Raw genomic sequence first — 21005 nt, 5'->3', positions numbered from 1 at the left:
GTGAAGAGTGGTCGGGCTCCGTTCCGGTCCCCACCCCTTCTCTTCAGGAGTCCAGTGGGGTTAGAGCCAGCGTCGACGCCAAACTTCTCCGCCTCCTTACGAAGGCCGTGGAGGACCTCGGCCTGGATTGGTCGCTGCCCGATGAGCCCGCGCCCAACAGACTCGACAGCTGCTTTCTCCCTCACGGCACTCTATGAAATAGCCGCCTGCCCGGAAAACAGCCTCCCCGGAAAACCGCCTCCGCCGCCAGCTTCTCAGCATCATCGACCAAGAGAGCGCCAACGCTCGAGCTCGGCTGCCCAGGCCGTGCCCTGCCCTGCCCGCCCCCTCCTCGGGGACCCAGGCCCAAGATCACGCTGGATCCTGTGCCACCAAAGTCTTCCTGACTCTAGGAAGACGCCGAAGGTCGAGTCCCGCTGCGGCCGGACCGCCTTTGAAATCAGCACGTGTCGCTCTCACAGTTCCCGCGGCTGCGGTGACTGGAGATTTGTATTCTACAGCCAACGAGCCAGTTGCGCAACCCGCTTGCCTGTACCCAAACGCCGTTTTCACGGCGACCCAGATAAATCTCAAAAAGAGCATTATCCGGCTCTCGCCGAAGGTGTTTTGAATGTAGGAAATGTGCCCACGTCCCAGTGTTCACCCCTGCACATAAGCACGGCCCATTCAGTGACACACACTCATTCAGGGCCTATTTCAATAAAGGCGGTTCATGCCGATTGTGTTTTAAGTGTAAAGAAGGTGCCCGCTTCTCAGCACGCACGCTTACTGTTAAACACTGCGCCCTCTGTGCCGCACACACACATAAATCATTCCCCGGCCCACGTGACCAGAATGTTATGTGTAAATTATCCCGCTGCTGGTCTCAGCGCGCTGCCTCAGATAAACACTGCAAGCACAGTGTCAATTTATCAGCCCTATCAGGTCTCCGGGTCCCTAGCTTACAGTGACCAGAGCCCAGATACCATTCTACCCCTAGCTATACGTGCAAAAGCATGGGAAGCTATCCCGGGCGTGGGTGCTGAACATTATAAAACGAGGCTATTCACTGCAGTTCGCTCGCCGACCCCCGCGCTTTCGAGCCCGGGTCGAAACTACAGTAGATCAGAAAGTAGCTCATCTGCTTCGAGCCGAGATAATGAAACTGTACTTGAAGGGCGCCATAGAAACCGTCCCTCTAGACCAGAGCGAGTCGGGTTTCTACAGCCATTACTTCCTGGTACCCAAGAAGGATGGTGGTCTCAGACCCATTCTAGATCTCAGGCTTTTGAACAGAGCTCTCATGAAGCGATCGTTCAAAATGATTACAACCAGACAAATTCTCGCGCAAATTCGGCCGAGAGACTGGTTTATATCAGTGGATCTGAAAGACGCTTATTTTCAGATACAAATAGCCCCCCGTCACAGGCCTTTCTTAAGATTCGCCTTCGAGGGTCAGGCTTACCAGTACACCGTCCTTCCGTTCGGCCTGTCCTTAGCACCTCGTACATTTACGAGGTGCATGGACGCAGCGCTCGCCCCCCTGAAACAACAGGGTGTGCGAATACTGAACCATTTGGAGGACTGGCTAAATTACCTATGGCTAAGACACGCCCCCAAACGCAATGAGCCAATCACAGTGCGCATAGCTAACCCAATACACTCGGACATTCTCTGCTTCCACGTCCATTGAAATGCATTGCAGTTAGTCAGTTTTCATTCGTTTTTATCTGTTTTTTCTTGTCATTTTAAGTTTAAAATGGTCAAACGATGTGCATGGGGTACTTGGAACTCCGACACTAGGTATCCCGAGAGGCAGGGCGACGGTGTGTATTTTTTACCCTTTCCCAAGCCACATCTCAACCGAGATAAGTATCTGCTCTGGATAAAGTTATGTGGTAGACCACAACACCAACTAAACGTGGATAAATTAAACAAGAATTAAACAAGGATGTCTACATCTGTTCTAAGTCAGCAACGTATTTGAACGTTATCTTTAACATCTCTAACGTAACGTTAGGCTAACGTTAGCCTAACATTAGAAAACGTTGACGTTAGCTTCTAGCTGCGTTGTACATCATGTCATTTAGTTTCATTAACGTATCTTTAAATAACCGAGATAACAAATGTTAGCAATGTTGTGCTGAAAGATTCATGTAAACACTGCAGTGCATGAACAATGCTGATCCTCTATCTTGTTGTCTGAGATGGTGATGGCAACGAGATGCGGTTTATCACGTTTACTCTGTGACCTGTAAATTTTTGCCTGGAGCTGAAGCTTTTCATCAACCTTCTCAACAATTAAATTATTAATATAACCCTCCAATGAATAGTTGAGGCCCTTTTGGTGACTTCGAGATGATATATAATCTTTTTGTCTCCAAAAATCATCAATTGCCTCCTGTGAAATGTATCCTGCCATAGCGCCTGTCACCGAATGTTGACTGTTTGTCCAGGTGAGTGGAGGGGGCGTGGCTTAGCCATAGGTCAATTATGGCCCAGTCAGAGGTGGAACTTATGACACACAGGGCTTTATTACTAAGCCATTTAGAGGCTCTGGGCCTCAAAGTCAATTGGACCAAGAGTTCGCTATCTCCCAGTCAGAATGGATCTGGACTCAATGACAGCGAGGCTGACGTCACAGCGCGCTCTGTGTATTCAGCGCCTGGCGATGTCATTCAAAGTAGGCGATGTCTCTCCTCTCAAAAGATTTCAGAGGATTCTAGGCCTCATGGCTTCAGTCTCAGCGGTGCTTCGTTTAGGCCTGCTTCGCATGTGTCCTTTACAGCACTGGCTAAAGACGCGGGTCCCGCATCGAGCATGGGCATCCGGTCGTTTACGTCTCAAGATAACTCAGAACTGTGTCACAGCTCTGGGGCCCTGGAAGGCGGTCGGCTGGTATCAGACAGGTGTAAACCTGGGGCTAATCTCGAAACTGAAAGTGGTTTCGACAGACGCCTCCAATTCGGGCTGGAGCCCGCTCTACGAGGGCAGACCGACTTTTGGCCTGTGGATAAGCCAATAGAAGCGCTTGCACATAAACTGTCTAGAGATGAAGGCGGTCGAGAACGCCTTGCGGTTCTTCCTTCCTCTCCTAAAGGGCCACCATGTCCTTGTCCCAGTGGCGCAGATAGGATTTTTTAACTGGGGGGGACCAAGCTGTCAGCAAATTATTTAAACTCAATTCGTTATTTTGCGTAATTTGGGCTTTAACTAGTGCTCAAGTAGTTACTTTGCGTAATTTGGGTTAATGATTTGCACTAAAAAGCCATTGGGGCATTCTTATTTGAAATCATGGATAAACAACAATGAACAAAGGTAAACAAAGGCCTACCTGATCACCACTAGCAATGCATGATCAGACTGTTATTTGACTAGTATGCCAATCACCCACCAAAACTTCATGTCTTCAGCAAAGTATGTTTTATTTAAACATTTGCTTATCTCAGCATAAAAAGTCTATCATTATGAGCAAAAAAGCAAAGAACCTATGTGCAAAAAATAAAAATAATAATAAAATAAAATAAAATAACAACAACATATTTTCTACTGTGGCTGCCCTCCTGCAGATCCTTACTTGACTGACTAGGTCCTGCCTTACTGTCATCAGAAATTGCCTGCAGGCCAGGAGGACAACATTTTAAATCTTATAATTTCAGTTAACCCTCTATACCTCAATAGAATTTCACATCAATGTGAAATACAACATATTCCTGAGAATTAATGGCTAAAACTACTATTTCAAAAATGTCTAAGAATAACTTAAACATTTTAAATTTAAGTGTTAATTACAAGTTTGTTGCAATTTATAGATTAGAAATATCTTTCAAATGATGTATGACACATTAAGAAATGTTTTTTAAAGCCCATAATTTAAGAATCTATATCCACCGTTGCTCCTTACAATAAAAAAAAACATGATTTCCTACTATAAGTGGATGTCAAAAGTTTATGTTGGCCTTTATTTGTTGTTTGCATAAACCTTGCACTACACAAATTTACTTATTATAATTATTTTTATAGGGGCTTACACGACAGTGAACATACCTTAGTCAATTTATACAGTACAATGGGTTAAATGATAAGATAAAACATTATTTCCTGACGACGATAAATTGTTTGATTTATCCAACCATTCTTTTTGTGTTCATTCATTATTTGCCTCTGTCCACTCACCTAAATGCATAGTTATGGTCAGGGCCGTAGCTAGAGGATTCGGGGCCCCTGAAAAAATATTGATGTGGGCCCCCACCACCCTCCACCAATATCATATACTGTACAATAGATGAACATGGAGGCCCACATAACAGAAGATGCACTGTAAGCAATTGCTGTAAATTTACGGCCAATTTTCAACACTAAAATAGTTTTCATGTTAAACAGTTTAGTACTGTAGTTAGCAATGCATTGTGGGCTGCTTAACTTGGAGAAACAGGACAGAGGCCCTAAACAGTATGCTGATGTTTTAAATTACAGGAAACTACAGTATTTTTTTTAGAAACTGAGTGACTGGGGAATTTGGAGCACGGTCAGAAGTTTGATACAACGTTAGTCTTTTACATTGAGGCTACTACTTTTGTTCTGGTAAATTGTCTTTATAAAATACAGAAATAATTTGCCATCAACTCCTGCGGGACTTCAGGAACCATCATTTCCAGAAGAGGACGCACAATTTAGATGACGTGCATGCAACACATCATCGAGTGTTCTTCATCAACAACATCCATCGGGTCTTGGATCTACAAATTAAACGGTAATTAAATCGTATTCATATTGCCACGAATGTTTGATATCAAACTGATGCTCAGGAGCTTGTCTAGCTAGGGATTTGAACATGTCATTTATCAGTGAGGGCTAGATTTGAATGACCATACTTTTGGGTGTTTTTTTTATTTTTTTATTTTGGTAACATTAGCCGAACGTTTGCATCCGAGGAATAACACTTGTTAATCGGTAAGAGGATTTATTTCAACCAGACCATACGATTATTGGAACATCGGCTATAACCGAGATGGTTTTGGTGAGATTTATTTTGTGTCGACTTTTAATGTAGCCTATTGTGTTTTACAAACATCTAACAAGAAAATTAAGCTAGATCGGTTAAAGAGAGACACTTGAATCCTCAAGGCTTTGCATTTTTCTGTTTAAACGGAAAATGAATGTGAAAATATTGCCTTTCTGAATGCATTTGATTTATCTGTTGCTGCGTGTCTCCACACAGACTACATCTCCCAACTGTTTTAGCTTTCTCAAACCGTTTTGCATCATCTGTGGCTTTTCTTTCACAATTTTAACATTGCAACTCGGTTAAGATTAAACATTTCTCCGTGAAGACTGATACGGTGTCACTAAAAAGCAGCCAGCCGTAATCAAGACTAATCAGGCAGTAACAAAATGTTCCCATGTCAGATCTGTTGTCATAACTGTGCCACAATAGTGACATACGTAAGGCACATGAGAATTCATAAAAATACACCTAATTTAACTTTTAAGTGTGTTTTGCCAGATTGCAGTCAGAATTTTAAAAACTTTTCAACGTTTAAGTGTCACACTTACAGACATAACAAACGTGTAGTTAGGCCTACTTTGTCTGGTGTTGAACTAACATGTCATGTTAATATCTGCAGTGCAAGGTGTGAGACTTTGACTGCATTTTACTCTCATTTGAAAACACACATTAGAGAGGGGAAAACAGTCGCTTGTCCTTATAGACACTGTAGCAAGAGCTTTACAGTTTTATCAACATTCACATCACACATGAGTCGGAAACATAAAAATGGTGCTGAGGAAAATTTGGTTGAGTCAGTTGTGAATCCTGGTGTTTCCCATGAGAGTGAACAAGATCAGTCTGATATGCAGATTGAGCCTCCCAGTGATGCAGGTGATGAACAAGAGATTTACCCAGAAATTGCTGATGAATCACAGTTCTTTAAAAATTTAGCCCTTTTTTATTTGAAATTGCAAGCAAAGTGTTTGCTTCCATCTTCTGTCATCCAAACAATTATTGAAGATTTTCAGGAAGTACATGATATAAGCCAGTCGCATTTGCTTTTCAAACTAAAAGAGAAGTTGGTTACACTTGGTATTTCTGAACCTGACACAAACAATGTGATTGAAGTCATTAAAACTGAGGATCTCTTTAGGACCTGCAACACTCAGCCACTGAAAACTGATCAGAAAAGAAAAACAGTTTTCAAGAACAGCTTCAACTATGTTGAGCCAGTTCAGATCTGTCTAGGTCAGAATGAGGCAGGCAAAGAGTGTTTTGCCCAGTATGTTCCTATTAAACAGACAATTGATTCTCTATTCCATTGCAAATCAGTGCAGGAACAATATAAGCAAGTACACTCCAGTATTGGTTCTAAGGATATTCTTAGGGATGTGTGGGATGGCAAAAATATGGCTGAGAATGTTCTCTTCCAGACGGAGAGCTCATCACTGAGCTTGATCCTGTATCAGGATGCATTTGAAGTGGTAAACCCACTGGGATCTGGAAAGAAAAAACACAAGATACTTGCAGTGTATCTAACTCTTGCAGATTTAATGCCACACAACAGATCCAGCACTGATCAAATGCAACTTGTTCTTCTCTGTAAAGAACACGATTTTAAGTATTTTGGTCAAGACTTGGTTATGGGCACCCTCGTCAATGACCTTAAAGATCTTGAGCTCAATGGTGTTACCCTGTCTGATGGAAAGGTCTACAAGGGAACTTTGTGTGCCATTGCAGGCGACAACCTAGGCTCACATAACATAGGTGGCTTTGTGGAGAACTTCAGCAGGAGTTCACACTTCTGCAGATATTGTGATATCAGCAGAGAAGCATTCCATGCAGATCCTCTTATCCAGGGCACAAAACGCACAGTGCAGTCATACAGTGGTCATGTTCAGAGCAGTGAAGGACAGTCTACATCTAGTGGAGGTGTTAAATTTGACTCTGTGTTCAATACGCTCAAATACTTCCATGTATGTCAGCCAGGGTTGCCTCCATGTCTTGGCCACGATCTTTTTGAAGGTATTGTATCCTCTGATCTGGCACTGTACATTAACCATCTTGTTAAGGTGGATAAAATGTTTAACTATCTTGAGTTGAATCGACGAATAAATCAGTTCAAGTATCTCGGTAGGGATGCTAATGACAAACCGTGTGAGGTTAATCCAGAGGGTGTAAAACTTGGGGGACATGCTGTGCAGAATTGGTGTTTGCTGAGAATGTTGCCCGTTTTGATCGGAGACAAAGTAAAAAACCCAGGTGACAACAAAGTATGGCAGTTGGTTTTGCAACTTAGAGAAGTTGTGGACCTCATTTGTGCACCTGCAATTTCAAATGGCCAGATAGCCTACCTAAGAGTTCTGATTGAAGAATATTTGCATTGCCGAATACAAACCTTTCCTGACAACCCACTGAAGCCCAAACATCATTATGTCAGTCATTATCCTGAGCTCATTATCCACTTTGGGCCACTTATTCGCCTATGGACTTTAAGATTCGAGAGCAAACACACCTATTTTAAACAGTGTATGAGAAAATTGCGCAACTTTAAGAATCCATGTTCTACTCTTGCAGAGAGACATCAGCTTCTGCAGGCCTTTCTGAGTGCTGGCACCTTCTTCCCTCCAGGTGTTTCAGTGGAGAGGGGCACACAGTTTTTCTCAGATGACTACAATGATGTAATCATAGAAGCAGTTGCACATCACAATTTTGAGTCCACAAACACTCTGATAGCCAATGAAGTGACTGTGAAGGGGACAAAATACAAAAAGAACATGCTCATTGTGATTGATGATGATGATGAGGGGCTTGTAACTGGAAAAATCAAAGTGATTCTCGTTCATAAGGATTCAGCAGTATATTTTATTGCTGAAAAGTATCATGCCCTGCGTATTCCTGACATGGGTATTTACAGCCTCACACTGATGCAGAGAAGCTACTGTTGTATTAATCAGGAGAATCTGCTAGATTACTATCCCTTGCCTGAGTACACTTTCCATGGTACACCACTGATCATTCTTCACCATTCTTTCCCTCTATTCCAGAATGATGGCGAACATGAGTGAAGAGATCAAAGAGATAATCTGCAAGACCTTGCCAAATCTGTCTGAAGAGACCCAGTTACAAATAGTATCGAAACTTCAGAGCTCCGGCTTGGAGTCAAAAGAAGACTTAAAATATGTACAACAGGAAGACATTGCTGATCTGTTACCTGTTATCCAGCGCAGAAAACTCCTGGATGCATTCAAATTAGGTAATGTATGGTTAATTTAGTGTGGCATTCTCTTGTCAAATTCTCTTGTTTACGCAGTTGTGGAATTTCTTTGTTCTAAATCTACATAATGCACTTTTAAACTTTTCAAATATGCCTAATAAGGAGAGTTAAGTAGACTTTTGGCCAAATCTCTGCAGTGACTCTGATATAGCTTATATGTTATGTGCCCTAATTCTTTTTTTTTGTTTGTTTTTTAGAAACCGAGACAGTTACATTGGATCTTCAAGTCATTCCAACTTCATCACCACTGACGAGTAGTGATCGATCGGTGTCTGGGTCTTCATCACCAACATTATGCACTCCGCCTAATTCTAGCTCATCACAGCAGTCGGCCATTTCATCATGTTCAAGCCAGACAAGAAACAGCGAGCCAAGCAACAGACCTTCCACATCTCAGATACTGAAAACATGGACAGAAACATTCCAGGTCCCTTGGGAACAAATGCCACAGGAAATTCGTTCTGCAATTGCAGACGGCAAGAGACCTAAACCAGTGGAGCGACGCCAGATGGTACGAGTACTCGCGGATGAAATGAGAAGGTATGAAGCTAACCCCACTCGTGCACAGTGCCTAACTGTGGTTCGAAATATCATCAGGCAGTATCCAAAGAGTTTTGCTGATATTGCACCAGATGGGTCACTTCTGTGTGGAGGTTATACATCACTTTTGATTCAAGTGAAAAACCGCATTGAGAATGTGAACCGTGACGGAAGCTTCTCATGCCACCGATCCTCTACAGGCAAGAGGGGTCCAACTGACACATATGGATGTACACGATTTCAGCCAGAGCTACCCCCTGAAGAAACTGATGACACTGTGAAGCAGCACCGCCAGAGACTGGAGGAGATTTATAGACAGGAGGGTGCAGGTGGAGCAGAAAGATCAGAAGTTAAAAATCTAATGGAGCTCACATTCTCTCTACAACGTCGCCATATAAATACACTTCCACCACCTGACATTGAAGATGTGAAAAGCAAATGGCCTTTTCTTTTCACGCCAAGGTATATATACGCACATTTTGAGTTGCTCACAGACATCAATGTGCTTCGTAGCTTGGAACTCAGTATGGAGGAATGTGGAAGAGCCATCACAGAATACTTCAGGGGAAAACCTACCAACAAAGATGTAAAGGATATCCTCTCTAATGGTGAAGATAATGAGATGGCACTTCGTGTTGTTCAGCTGCTCATGGCACACTTTGGAGAGGACCTAACCGGGCTGATCCTTCTTACAGATGTAAGTTTTATTTTTTCTTTCTAACCCTGTGTTTTAAAGGGTGACTCCACCAGTCTTAAGTGTCCAGACACCTAATTTGTGTACTAGTTTTGGGGAGTACTACTACATTATGTGAAAACAGTAGTGAGTGTATATTATTTTGTAATATACACTTGGCTCAGAGGAAGCTGCATGTAAGCTGATAAATTACCTCAATGTTGTCACACAGTTGCTAAATTGCATTATGGGTAAAGTAGGTGCAAGGTTTTAAAAAGTATTTCACTTGTCTTCTTTGCCCTACTATGACACTGTTGAACGTTTTAAAAGCAAATGATCAAATCAATACAGCAGAAACAGAAATATTACATTTTTAATTCCAAATATTCTTCTTCCTTTTTAAAAGCTGGTGCCTAGATTATCCACAATGCAACTTGACCACTGAGTGACATCACTTGAGGCAATTTATCAGATTATGTGCAGTTTCCTCTGGAACCACAAAAGGGTTTATACTACTTTTTAGACATTTACAGTAGAACTCCCCAAGACCTGTACAAATAAAATTGTTACCCTTTAAATTTTGAATGCCAAATCTATTTAGCAGTTTGACTGTAGGTACTTCAGAAGCCTATCTCATTTGCCTCTAGGTTACTCTCACTTAGTGTTTACTAACTATTGACCTTTTTATAATTTTTCTTCTTAAAAATCTTGTTATGGTAAGTATCATTTATTTGTTCCCTAAAGGTTGCTGCCACTGCAGCTGATGTTGAGACAACTCTCAGTCTTCCTGCAAGTCCTCGCCTGATACTGCCTGGTATACATTTCATTTAGATTAATTGATAGACACATATATCGTAGCGGCCATTCATCTGGAGTTTACAAATGTTTAAACAAGGTAACATGCATTCTCATGTTGCTATGACTTGAAGTTTCAGGTGCAACAGGGCAAGTCACAATTAAAGGTTGGATGATCACCTTAGAGGGCCGTGTAATCTCTGAGGGCATCACACCAACATTTGCAACAGGACTTGCTGCTGTGTTTGCAATCTACTACATATTCAACCTTCAATATCAAGATGAGGCAGCCTGCACTCTGGAATTCATTCAGAGGTAAAACCCCTTCATTCCTTGTCATCATTATATGGATATATACAATTAAATGAATGTGTTTGTATTGTTTGCATAAAATGGTATTAGTACTGTACATTTCAAGCCACAACACACACACACACACACACAGAGGGAATTTTGTTGTACTAAAGGCTTTATCATAATTACATTTGATGTCACTTCTATACGTCATTCAAGTCCACTCTATTTGTGCATTGAAGAAAGACAAAAAAAACCCAATACATTGCATTTAATTTAATGTACACAAAACAGTATGTTGTTGCAACCCCACTCTGATCTTAGACTATTTTGATTTTAGGCGCTTCATTGGTATAAATCCAGAGAGAGGGACCAAGGTCAAAAGGGGCAAGGTTGTCTCCAAGAAGAAAGGTGTGATCGTCCAGAAGAAGTCTTCTGCAGTCAATACACACGTCGCCATGCTACTGAAGAATCTCCTTGACTTTGAATGGAACTTCATATAGATCGGTGAGCTCTTTAATCTCACTCTCTTTGTTTTGACAGTCTGGCATTGCCACATTAAGCCACAAGAGAACTGATATTATTACTTTATAAACATTATCTTGCAGTGTATCAGGATACTGTACATTCCTGATTGTACAGTTTATTTATTATTATGATAATGATTGTTTGTTGTTGTTTGACAGTGGCAACACTGGAATAATGCTGCAGAGAGGAGTAGCAGCTACCAAAGTGATGGTCATCTCTCCTGGATCCACAAGTACTAAGACGTATAAACACACGCCTACCTCACAGGACTATTTTAAGAGGTAAAAACACAAGCCTACCTCACCAGGACCCTTTTAAGAGGTAAAAATACAAGCCTACCTCACCAGGACCCTTTTAAGAGGTAAAAATACAAGCCTACCTCACCAGGACCCTTTTAAGAGGTAAAAATACAAGCCTACCTCACCAGGACCCTTTTAAGAGGTAAAAATACAAGCCATACCTCACAGGACAATTTTAAGAGTTAACCTGCAAGTCTTGCTCGCAGTGGCACAGGTGCCTACCTTACAGTTTCATCCCTAAATGTTTTTATGTATGCATATGATGCATATTGTCAAAATGTTCTACTGTACTATAATGGTTTCAAATGGCCTTAATGTACATTTTCAAAATGTTCTTAAGTTTGTTTTCAAAATGTTGCCAATTCTGCGTATGTTCAAAATGTTATATGTAAGTATATATTTTTACAGACAGCAGAGAATACATTGCAGATTACATATGTAAATCTTTGAAATTGACTTTTGAGGAAATTTTAATCTAACTAAACTTCTATCGGACTATTTTAAGAGGAAAAACATGTGCCTGTGGGATTCCCCCCCAAAAAAGTGCCAAAGATGCTTGGATGCTGAATATTCTTACTCATGTAATCAAAAAGGTATTAAAGGAACACTCCACTTTTTTTGGAAATAGGCTCATTTTCCAACTCCCCTAGAGTTAATCAGTTGAGTTTTACCGTTTTTGAATCCATTCAGCCGATCTCCGGGTTTGGCGGTAGCAATTTTAGCATAGCTTAGCATTGATCATTGAATCTGATTAGACCGTTGGCATCTCTCTCAAAAAAATGACCAAAGAGTTTCGATATTTTTCCTATTTAAAACTTGACTCTTCTGTAATTACATTGTGTACTAGAGCCAATTCATCCACTGAATTGGCTCTATCACTCTCTCTCCTCTCCAACTATAGCTGGTCTGTGGTGAGCGCACTGGCGCCGTTGTACTGTGGCTGCCGTCGCATCATCCAAGTGGATGCTGCACACTGGTGCTGGTTGAGGAGAGACCCCCTGATATGATTGTAAAGCGCTTTGGGTGTACAGTAGTACATATGGAAGCGCTATATAAATGCCTCATTCAATTCATTCATTCATTCATACTAAGACCGACGGAAAATGGAAAGTTGCGATTTCCTAGGGCGATATGGCTAGGAACTATAATCTCTTTCCTGCGTAACAATCAAGGAACTTTTCTGCAGTACCATAGGTGCAATGATATTACGCCACGATTGAAACTTAGTGCCGGTCACGTTGGAAGTTATAGCTGGGGACTATTTTCAGGCACTGCGTAATATCATTGTGCCTGCTCACCCATGGTATGGCAGCAAAATTCCTTGATTGTTATGCAGGAAAGAGATTATAGTTCCTAGCCATATCAGCCTAGAGCAGGGGTGCCCAACCCTGCTCCTGCCGATCGACTGTCCTGCACAGTTTATCTCCAACCCTAATTAAACACACCTGCTTTTAATTTTCAAGTGAGCCTGAAGACCTTAATTGGTTGCTTCAGGTGTGTTTGATTAGGGTTGGAGATGAACTGTGCAGGACAGTCGATCGGCAGGAGCAGGGTTGGGCACACCTGGCCTAGAAAATTGCAACTTTTCATTTTCCATCTGTCTTAGTGTACGATGTAACTACAGAATAGTCAAGTTTTAAATAGGAACAATATCGAAACTCTTTGGTCATTTTTTTGAGAGAGATGCTAACGGTCTAATCAGATTCAATGATCAATGCTAAGCTATGCTAAAAGTGCTACCGCCAGACCCGGAGATCGGCTGAATGGATTCAAAAACGGTAAAACTTAACAGTTTAACTCTGGGGGAGTTGGAAAATGAGCCTATTTCCAAAAAAAGTGGAGTGTTCCTTAAATAGTCTTTAAGTTAATTGCCATGGTCTAAAGCAGACACTACTAGGCTGTTTCTGTTTGCTACTAGAAATCTCTTCTCAGTGTTGTCCAACAGGGTTTATTTTCATTTTTTCCATTTTTTGTATTCATGTTAATATTGACATTGCTCTTTGAAATAAAGGTTTTTGATTTTGAAGTTTGTATTGCTTATTTAGCATAATATTCACAATAATGCATATCTTAAGAAACTAACTAAATGTATTAATTTATTCAATATTGATTGCAATGAACTTCATTATTCTCAGACCTATAGACATTGTATCATCTATTGTGCCTGTCTACAGTATACTGTGAGAAGTTAAAGTAACAACCTAAACAATATTATTGTAATTTCCAAATAATCACAGAAATATGCTGCATTTATTTTTTTACTGTATTAGACTGTGAAATCATTTAACAGTGTGACTACAGAAATATACTGTAATTCTGGTTTACAGACTACTACTGTAACATTACTGTATATTGCTGGCGTCTTTGCTGCCAGCTCTTTACTGTAAATTATAGAAATACAGAAATATACCGTTTTTCTGGTTTACAGACTACTACCGTAAAGTCATTTTACGTATGAATACCGTAAAAATAACGGTATACTGGTGGCGTCTCTGCTGCCAGCTCTTTACTGTTATTTTACAGGAAAATTTTTTACAGTGTGGTGATGTTGTTGTAAAACCTTTATTTTAAAAGTTAAATGTTTATATAAAAAATACAACTAATAAAAACTAACAAAAAAGCAAGAAATTGTTAAATAATAATAAAACCAATTTTTAAAAAGTAATAATTTTTTTTCCCCATCAGTCTGTTATAATTCATAAATCAAAAAGTAAACATTTAGAAATTTGCAAGAATGCAGTCTAATTAAAAAAAATAAAACCATTCATTGTCTTATTTTTAAATAAAGATAATATGGAACTGGTAATATTATTAAATAAAGCAAATACATTTATTCATCCAAGTGCAGTGTGTTGTATTCGTGTTTTCTCGATGTTTTAAATATCATCAGCCGGCAGGTCAGATGCATAATCCAATGCGTCGTGACTCGTGTAATTTGTTTAAAACTCTAGATACAATAGTGTAAAAAGACAGGAATTTAGACCACGTAATCATTCGGTCGATTGCGGCGCGCACCGATAATAAAAAATGACTGTACAGGGCAGACTGTAGACGGAAGTTTTCTAATTCCCAGCGAAAAATAACAATATATAACCGGTCTTTAAGAACGTCTTGATCGACTGGGATACAACCACTCTCCTTGCCTCCCTCTCCGTCTTTTCCTGGCATTTCTGGTTCCCTGATTTATGTTTTCTTTTCCCCGACATTTTTCAGTCAGTCTCCTGCTCTTCCACCAAGTTCATCGTTAACTTCAGGCTGCCGCCTCAACTCTGATTGGTTCTGTTCACGAGCTGGGGTGGGACTTACAATTTTATTGGGTCCATCTGATGTTTGTCACTGACTCTGACTGAATAATTAATAAATACTTTAGGTCGGACTAAACCATTTTTATGGAGGTAAGAGAAGCAGATATTTGGAAAAATATTTACCCAAATTGCACGTTTTTGTGGTTTTCATTTAAATCTCAGGCATACAACTAATATAAATATTAGAATTATTCATACTACAGGGGCCTAAATAGTATAACTGCTGGATTTTGTGGGGCCCCCTGGGCAGCGGGGGCCCCTATAATTGTCACCACCTTTCACCCCACTAGCGACGGCCCTGGTTATGGTCTCCACATTTTGCTGTGTTTACTAAGTGCAAAGGCCTTATTGTCAGACTAGCTATTCCCCTTAACAAATCTAATCTGCCACATCTGGGAAAGTCAACAGGCATAGGATACTTACATTGTTTGGTTTTTGAAAAAACGAGGTGATTGTTTTTTGTCTCTTCATTGCCTTTATGTGGCATTTATACAGTCGACTTTGTTCAGTTCAGAAAATCACCGACTCAGCTCAGTCATAGATGGTATATGATCACTATGGTTACCAGTCCGCTCCTACAGGCACGATTGAGGCAGCTACCAGCTCCTCATAGGACCCCGGCGACGTCACTCAGGAGTCGTCGTAGCACACACACAGAGAGAGAGCGTGTAAACGTCGGTGGCATGATGTTATTGTGCGTTTATTGACAACAGAACAGCATGTAGTGAGAATGTGGGTACAAAGTAATGGTGACCGGTGTAGATTATTATTACCGATTCTGAAGCAGCGGCGGGCCGGGACACTACTTTGGCTTGCGGAAACACTGGTTAATCCTCTGTTTTACCGATTTTTGTCGCCTTTCGTAGGGATAGTGAGGGCGGGGGACGGATCGGGTCACTATGAATCTGGGGGGGTCATGTCCCCCCCGTCCCTAGTGCCATCTGCGCCCCTGCCTTGTCCGCACGGACAACATGTCGGTGGTTTCCTACATAAATCGGCAGGGCATCTACTAGACGGCTAAGTATAAAGTGACCAAGTGGTCAGTGTTCTCAGGTTGGTGCTCAGCTCGCAACCTGGATCCACAAGATTGTGGGGTATCAGAGGTTCTCTCCTTCCTACAGGAGCTTTTGGATAAGGGCAGATTCCCATCCACGCTCAAGGTATATGTGGCGGCTATTGCTGCGTTTGTCAAACATTCGCACGGCCAGTCACTGGGTAGGAACGACCTTGTAGTCCGCTTACTTAGGGGAGCTAGAAGGATGAACCCCCCCAGGTTCCCGTAATTCCACGTTCGGCTGTAATTCCACGTTCGGCTGCTTTCAGACAGTCAGAACAGCTCTTTGTTTCTTTTGGTGTCCGCACTAAAGGTCTACCTGCCTTTCCAGGTGGATAGTAGATGCTATCTCACTGGCTTATACATCTAAGGGCCGTCGTTGCCCTCTGGGTGTCAGAGCTCATTCCACTAGAGGCATGGCCTCTTCGTGGGCCTGGTCCAGTGGGATTTCTCTTCAAGATATCTGTATGGCGGCAGGCTGGGCCTCTCCGTCTACATTTATAAGGTTCTATAACCTGGAAGCTCCCGCTCTTCAAGCTAGGTTGTTATCAGTCTAGTTAATCTGCTCAGTTCTGCCGAACTCGCTTCTGCAAACTGCAAAGTTTCAGTTCAGGCAGGCTAATGCCTTCCCTGACTGTTATACAGTGTTAAGCACCCTTGTTCACTTAAGGTAACCACGTTGCCTTTTATCATTCTTATTAGCCCACTCCCTGTCGGCTTTTATATCCCCATATCATATGAGCTCAGGGCACTCGCCCTTGGGTCAGTGTTGTGGTAGATTTAGCACGCACACCGTTTTAAATTGGGTTCCCGTAGCGTAAGCTAGCTTACGCAACACGAGAGTACTCTCGTAAGAGAACGTCTCGGTTACTAATGTAACCTCGGTTCTCTCTAGAAGAGGGAACGAGTGTTGCGTAACCCTGCCGTGCTTGTGCTACCATCTGGTTTCGCTTCAGTTGATGAAAACCAAGGCGCATCCTTTCGAGCTCTGGCTTATATAGGCATAAGCCACGTCCATTCGCGCAGTCCCTCGATAGGTTGCAGTAGTTGCCGCAGAGCAGCCAATATGCGCGCGAGCTGCCTCGCCTAGGTCTGCTCGCTGTAGCAAATGCCTTTTAAATTAATACAAAATTATAAGGATAATTTTTGGCTTCAGTATTCTCGAGAAAAGAGGTTTCTCTTCTAGAGAGAACCGAGGTTACGTTAGTAACCGAGACGTTTTTCCAATGTTCCAGATTAAAATCTTAACGACTACATTAAATGTTTGTGCACATCTTTTTATGTATTATGGACTGTGATGGTTAAAATTTAAATTCATAGGGTTTTATTTTTTTAAATTTGGGAGAGTCAAAAGTGCCCGTAGTTGCAGAAACACCCATTAATGTTATTAGTGCTCTGTATAGCTGTCTGTCCATTAAGCCTTTTCCTAAATTATCTTCATTCTTCATTATGTCCTCCCCTTTCTTAAAGTTATTAAATTGTGTATCACGATATATATTATATTTACTACAAATAAAAAGCACATGACATACATTTTCACATACACCACACACATCGCATAATATATTTTCATGTAAACCCATATGTGCCAGTGTTGATTTCAATCGTGTGTGTCCTAATCAGTTTAATCTTAATCCTAATCTTAATCTAGACAGCAATACTTCTTCTTTTCTATTTTCTCCCTGACAAATTATCCTCCCAACTGTCTGTGTAATACTATAACACCATCTCCCTGTGTTACTACTGCCCCATCAAATTTGCCACTTATTCGGTAGGCTACCTTTTTCTTTAAAATCGATTTACCGCTTTTTTCCCCATAGGTAGCCTACTTTAACATCCACCTCTCTCTTGTCTAGTGCTTTTTTTTTGCTAGTTTATCAGCACCCTCATTACCAGAGACACCAACATGTGATGGTACCCAACAAAAATACACCACTATTCCAGCCTCTTTCAATCTGTATAATGATAAATATACTTCCATTAATAAATCTTCTCTGTCTGATTTTGCATGTACTGTAATATACTAATTAAAGCAGAAGAAGAATCTGAGCATATTACTAATCTGTTTGGTCTGATTTGTTCAACCCACTGTAGTCCTATTATTATAGTTGTTAACTCAGCAGTGTACACAGATATAACTCATCGGGCAACTTCAAACTAATTTGTGTTTTAAATTTCGGAATATATACACCTATTCCAAACTTTTGACTGACAGGTTCCTTAGAACCATCTGTAAATATTTGTAAAATTGGATAAAATTTGTTATTTAATATAGCATTTAGGCAATGTCACGGTTCACAGGTTCACTCTCATTCTGTGTGTTACTGCTCTGATCTGATTGCCCATGAGCGTCAGCTGTGCTGACGAGCAATCAGATCAGTCGCAGGTGTACCTCGTTTGTGAGTCCTATATGTAGTGCTGTGTTTGTCATGTTCAGTGTCAGATCGTTGTTTCCCTGGTCCTGTTCGGGTCTCATGTTTGTTTGCAGTCTCGTCCTCAGTTCCTGTTTTCACGGATTCCTGCAGCTCTCTGCCAGCCCTTTCACTCTGCTTCAGTGGATTATCTGGTCCGTGTCGTTTTCACTCTGCTTCAGTGGATTATCTGGTCCGTGTCGTTTTCACTCTGCTTCAGTGGATTCTGGTCCGTGTCGTTTTCACTCTGCTTCAGTGGATATTCTGGCTCGTGTCGGACTGACTGGGTTCCGGGACCACGCTTCACCCACTGCAGTCATCTGCTCTGCCAAGGCTCAGCTGTCTGACTCAGGACTTCACCAGCCTTCCAGTTTCACTGTTCACTGTGTTTATTAATAAATACTTTTTACTTGCAATTGGATCCTGTGATTCCTACCCTGACAGGCAAGGCAAGTTTATTTATATAGCACATTTCATACACAATGGCAATTCAAAGTGCTTTACGTAGAAGAAATTAAAGTAATCAAAACAAATAAGAATAATTAAAACAGTTTAGAATAAAAAATCAAATAAAGTAGTACTGGTCCACCCCCATCTGAGATGGAAGAGATTGAGCCGGTTTACGGTGCCACTGGGCCTCTAGCCCAGGGAAGTACTCTGCTGGGGTGGTGCTACACCAGTAATGCCCAGCGGGGCCCCCACAGAGCACGCTTCGTGTGCGCTGTCTGCTGCCGTTACCCTTAACGACGCTCTCAGCGACTTCTTATACAGCAGTATAACTTACTCCTTCACTCGCCTCATCTGAGTGAAGACTCTCCCGCTCTCCTTCAAAATCTCTTCCAGAGATTATATAAATAAATTAGAAATTAGAAAACAAACAAAGACAAAACCAGTACAGTAAAAACAGTTTAGAATAAAAAATAAAGTACAGTAAAAACAGTCGGACGAACAGTGGCACAGTGCTCATTCAGTAAAATAGCTAAACAGATGTGTTTTGAGTCTGGATTTGAATGTGACTACTGTAGGAGCACATCTGATCTCCTCTGGAAGCTGGTTCCAGCTGCGGCTGGCATAATAGCTAAAAGCAGACTCTCCTTGCTTAGAGTGAACCCTTGGTATTTCTAGCTGATGTGATCCTAATGATCTGAGTGATCTGTTAGGTTTATATTCAGTGAGCATATCTGCAATATATTGAGGTCCTAGCCCATTAAAAGATTTATATACCAGTAATAATACTTTAAAGTCAATCCTAAATGTAACTGGGAGCCAGTGTAAAGACTTGAGGACTGGTGTGATGTGTTCATATTTTCTGGTTCTGCTCAGAAGCCTGGCAGCTGCGTTCTGTATGAGCTGCAACTGTCTTATGGTCTTTTTAGGAAGGCCAGTGAGGAGTCCATTACAATAATCCACCCTGCTGGTGATAAAAGCATGCACAAGTTTCTCTAAGTCTTGATTGGAAACAAAGCATCTAATTCTTGCAATATTTTTCAGATGATTGTATGCTGATTTAGTTATTGCTTTGACATGACTACTGAAACTAAGGTCTGACTCTAGAGACACACCAAGATTCCTGACTTGATTTTTAGTTGTTAGACCCCTAGCGTCAAGGTATGCATTCACCTTGAGAACTTCATCTTTGTTTCCAAACGCAATGACTTCAGTTTTGTCTTTGTTTAACTGAAGAAAGTTTTGGATTTACCTCGTTTCCTATATATTCTTCTTTGGACTTGTCTAGTAAGCTCAAGTCAATAAGCGGTTCAGGGACTTTCCAGGGTGGAGCATCAGTAATCGGCACATTAGGACCGAAGATCTTATTGTCCATGCCACAATCAATCCTTTGCCCACATTCTACTCTTCCATCCAAAACTATTTCCTCCATATGAATATTCCCAGCATTCCTCCAATATTTTCAGAGTAAGATGATTTTTCACTGATTGTTAAAGATTCACCCAGTATGTCATTGCCTGTTTTTCCCTTCTAAGATCTAAGGGAATCTCTCCCATGCATTTCTACCCCAATTGCATCTGGGGATGTTTTGACTCCTCCACAACATATTCTTAGTGCTCTGGATTGAATAATATAATTTTTTTTGAGTAAAGACTTTATTGCCGACCCTTATACAATACACCCATAATCAAAGCAAGATCGAATTAATGCTTGATACATGCACAGCAATGCACTACGACTAGCTCCCCAATTGTAACTAGCAACTGCACGCATGCGATTTAAGATCTTTTTACACTTTTAATCAATTTTACTAATATGAATTTACCATGATAATTTTTCATCAAACAATAAACCAAGGTATTTAAAACGGGTATTCTTTCCAATGTTTTATCATACAACTTCAGATTTAAATGTTCAGTCCTCTTGCTCTTTATGAATAACATATATTGTTTTTGAGACTGAAAATTGCAGCCCCAAATCCAGTGACCATTCCTCCACCTCTTTAATCGACTCCTTTATGCCTTTACATTTTTAATATTACGACCTCAGTCCTCTGCATAAAGAGCTAATCCTATTCCTGGTTTTTGAACTTTATCAAATACATCATTAATCATTAAATTAAACAATATTGGGATAATTGCACTACCATGCGGAGTTCCATTTAGAATGTGGAGCTGATAGTTCTTCTCCAATTTTAACCTGAAAAGTGTGTTCAAATAAAAAGTCTAAAACCCAGTTGTAATTTTTCCACCTATTCCACCCTTACAGAAAAACCACATGAGTTTCACATGTGCAAAAACACATGTGATCCCATGTGACAACGTGGACATGTGATTTTGCACATGTGAAATTTAACATGTGAAATATGTGGAACACATGTGCTTTGCACATGTTAAAGGTAATTTGCACATGG

At 41.0% G+C, this 21005-nt stretch overlaps 1 long non-coding RNA gene across 1 annotated transcript; it reads left to right on the top strand.

Moving 5' to 3' along the window:
* Positions 1 to 4636: 4636 nt before the first annotated feature.
* Positions 4637 to 11355, top strand: LOC130075642 (uncharacterized). The gene is made up of 5 exons (XR_008805559.1): positions 4637 to 4732; positions 10204 to 10273; positions 10389 to 10569; positions 10889 to 11055; positions 11235 to 11355. It is a non-coding gene; the product is annotated as an uncharacterized LOC130075642 (long non-coding RNA).
* The last annotated feature ends 9650 nt before the right edge of the window (positions 11356 to 21005 follow it).

This window comes from Rhinichthys klamathensis, unplaced genomic scaffold (genome assembly GCF_029890125.1).
Source record: "Rhinichthys klamathensis goyatoka isolate OS25496 unplaced genomic scaffold, OSU_Roscu_1.1 h1tg000595l_1, whole genome shotgun sequence".
Taxonomy (NCBI): domain Eukaryota; kingdom Metazoa; phylum Chordata; class Actinopteri; order Cypriniformes; family Leuciscidae; genus Rhinichthys; species Rhinichthys klamathensis.
Note: the sequence above shows the minus strand (reverse complement) of the source record. Positions and strands in the feature narration are given on the sequence as shown.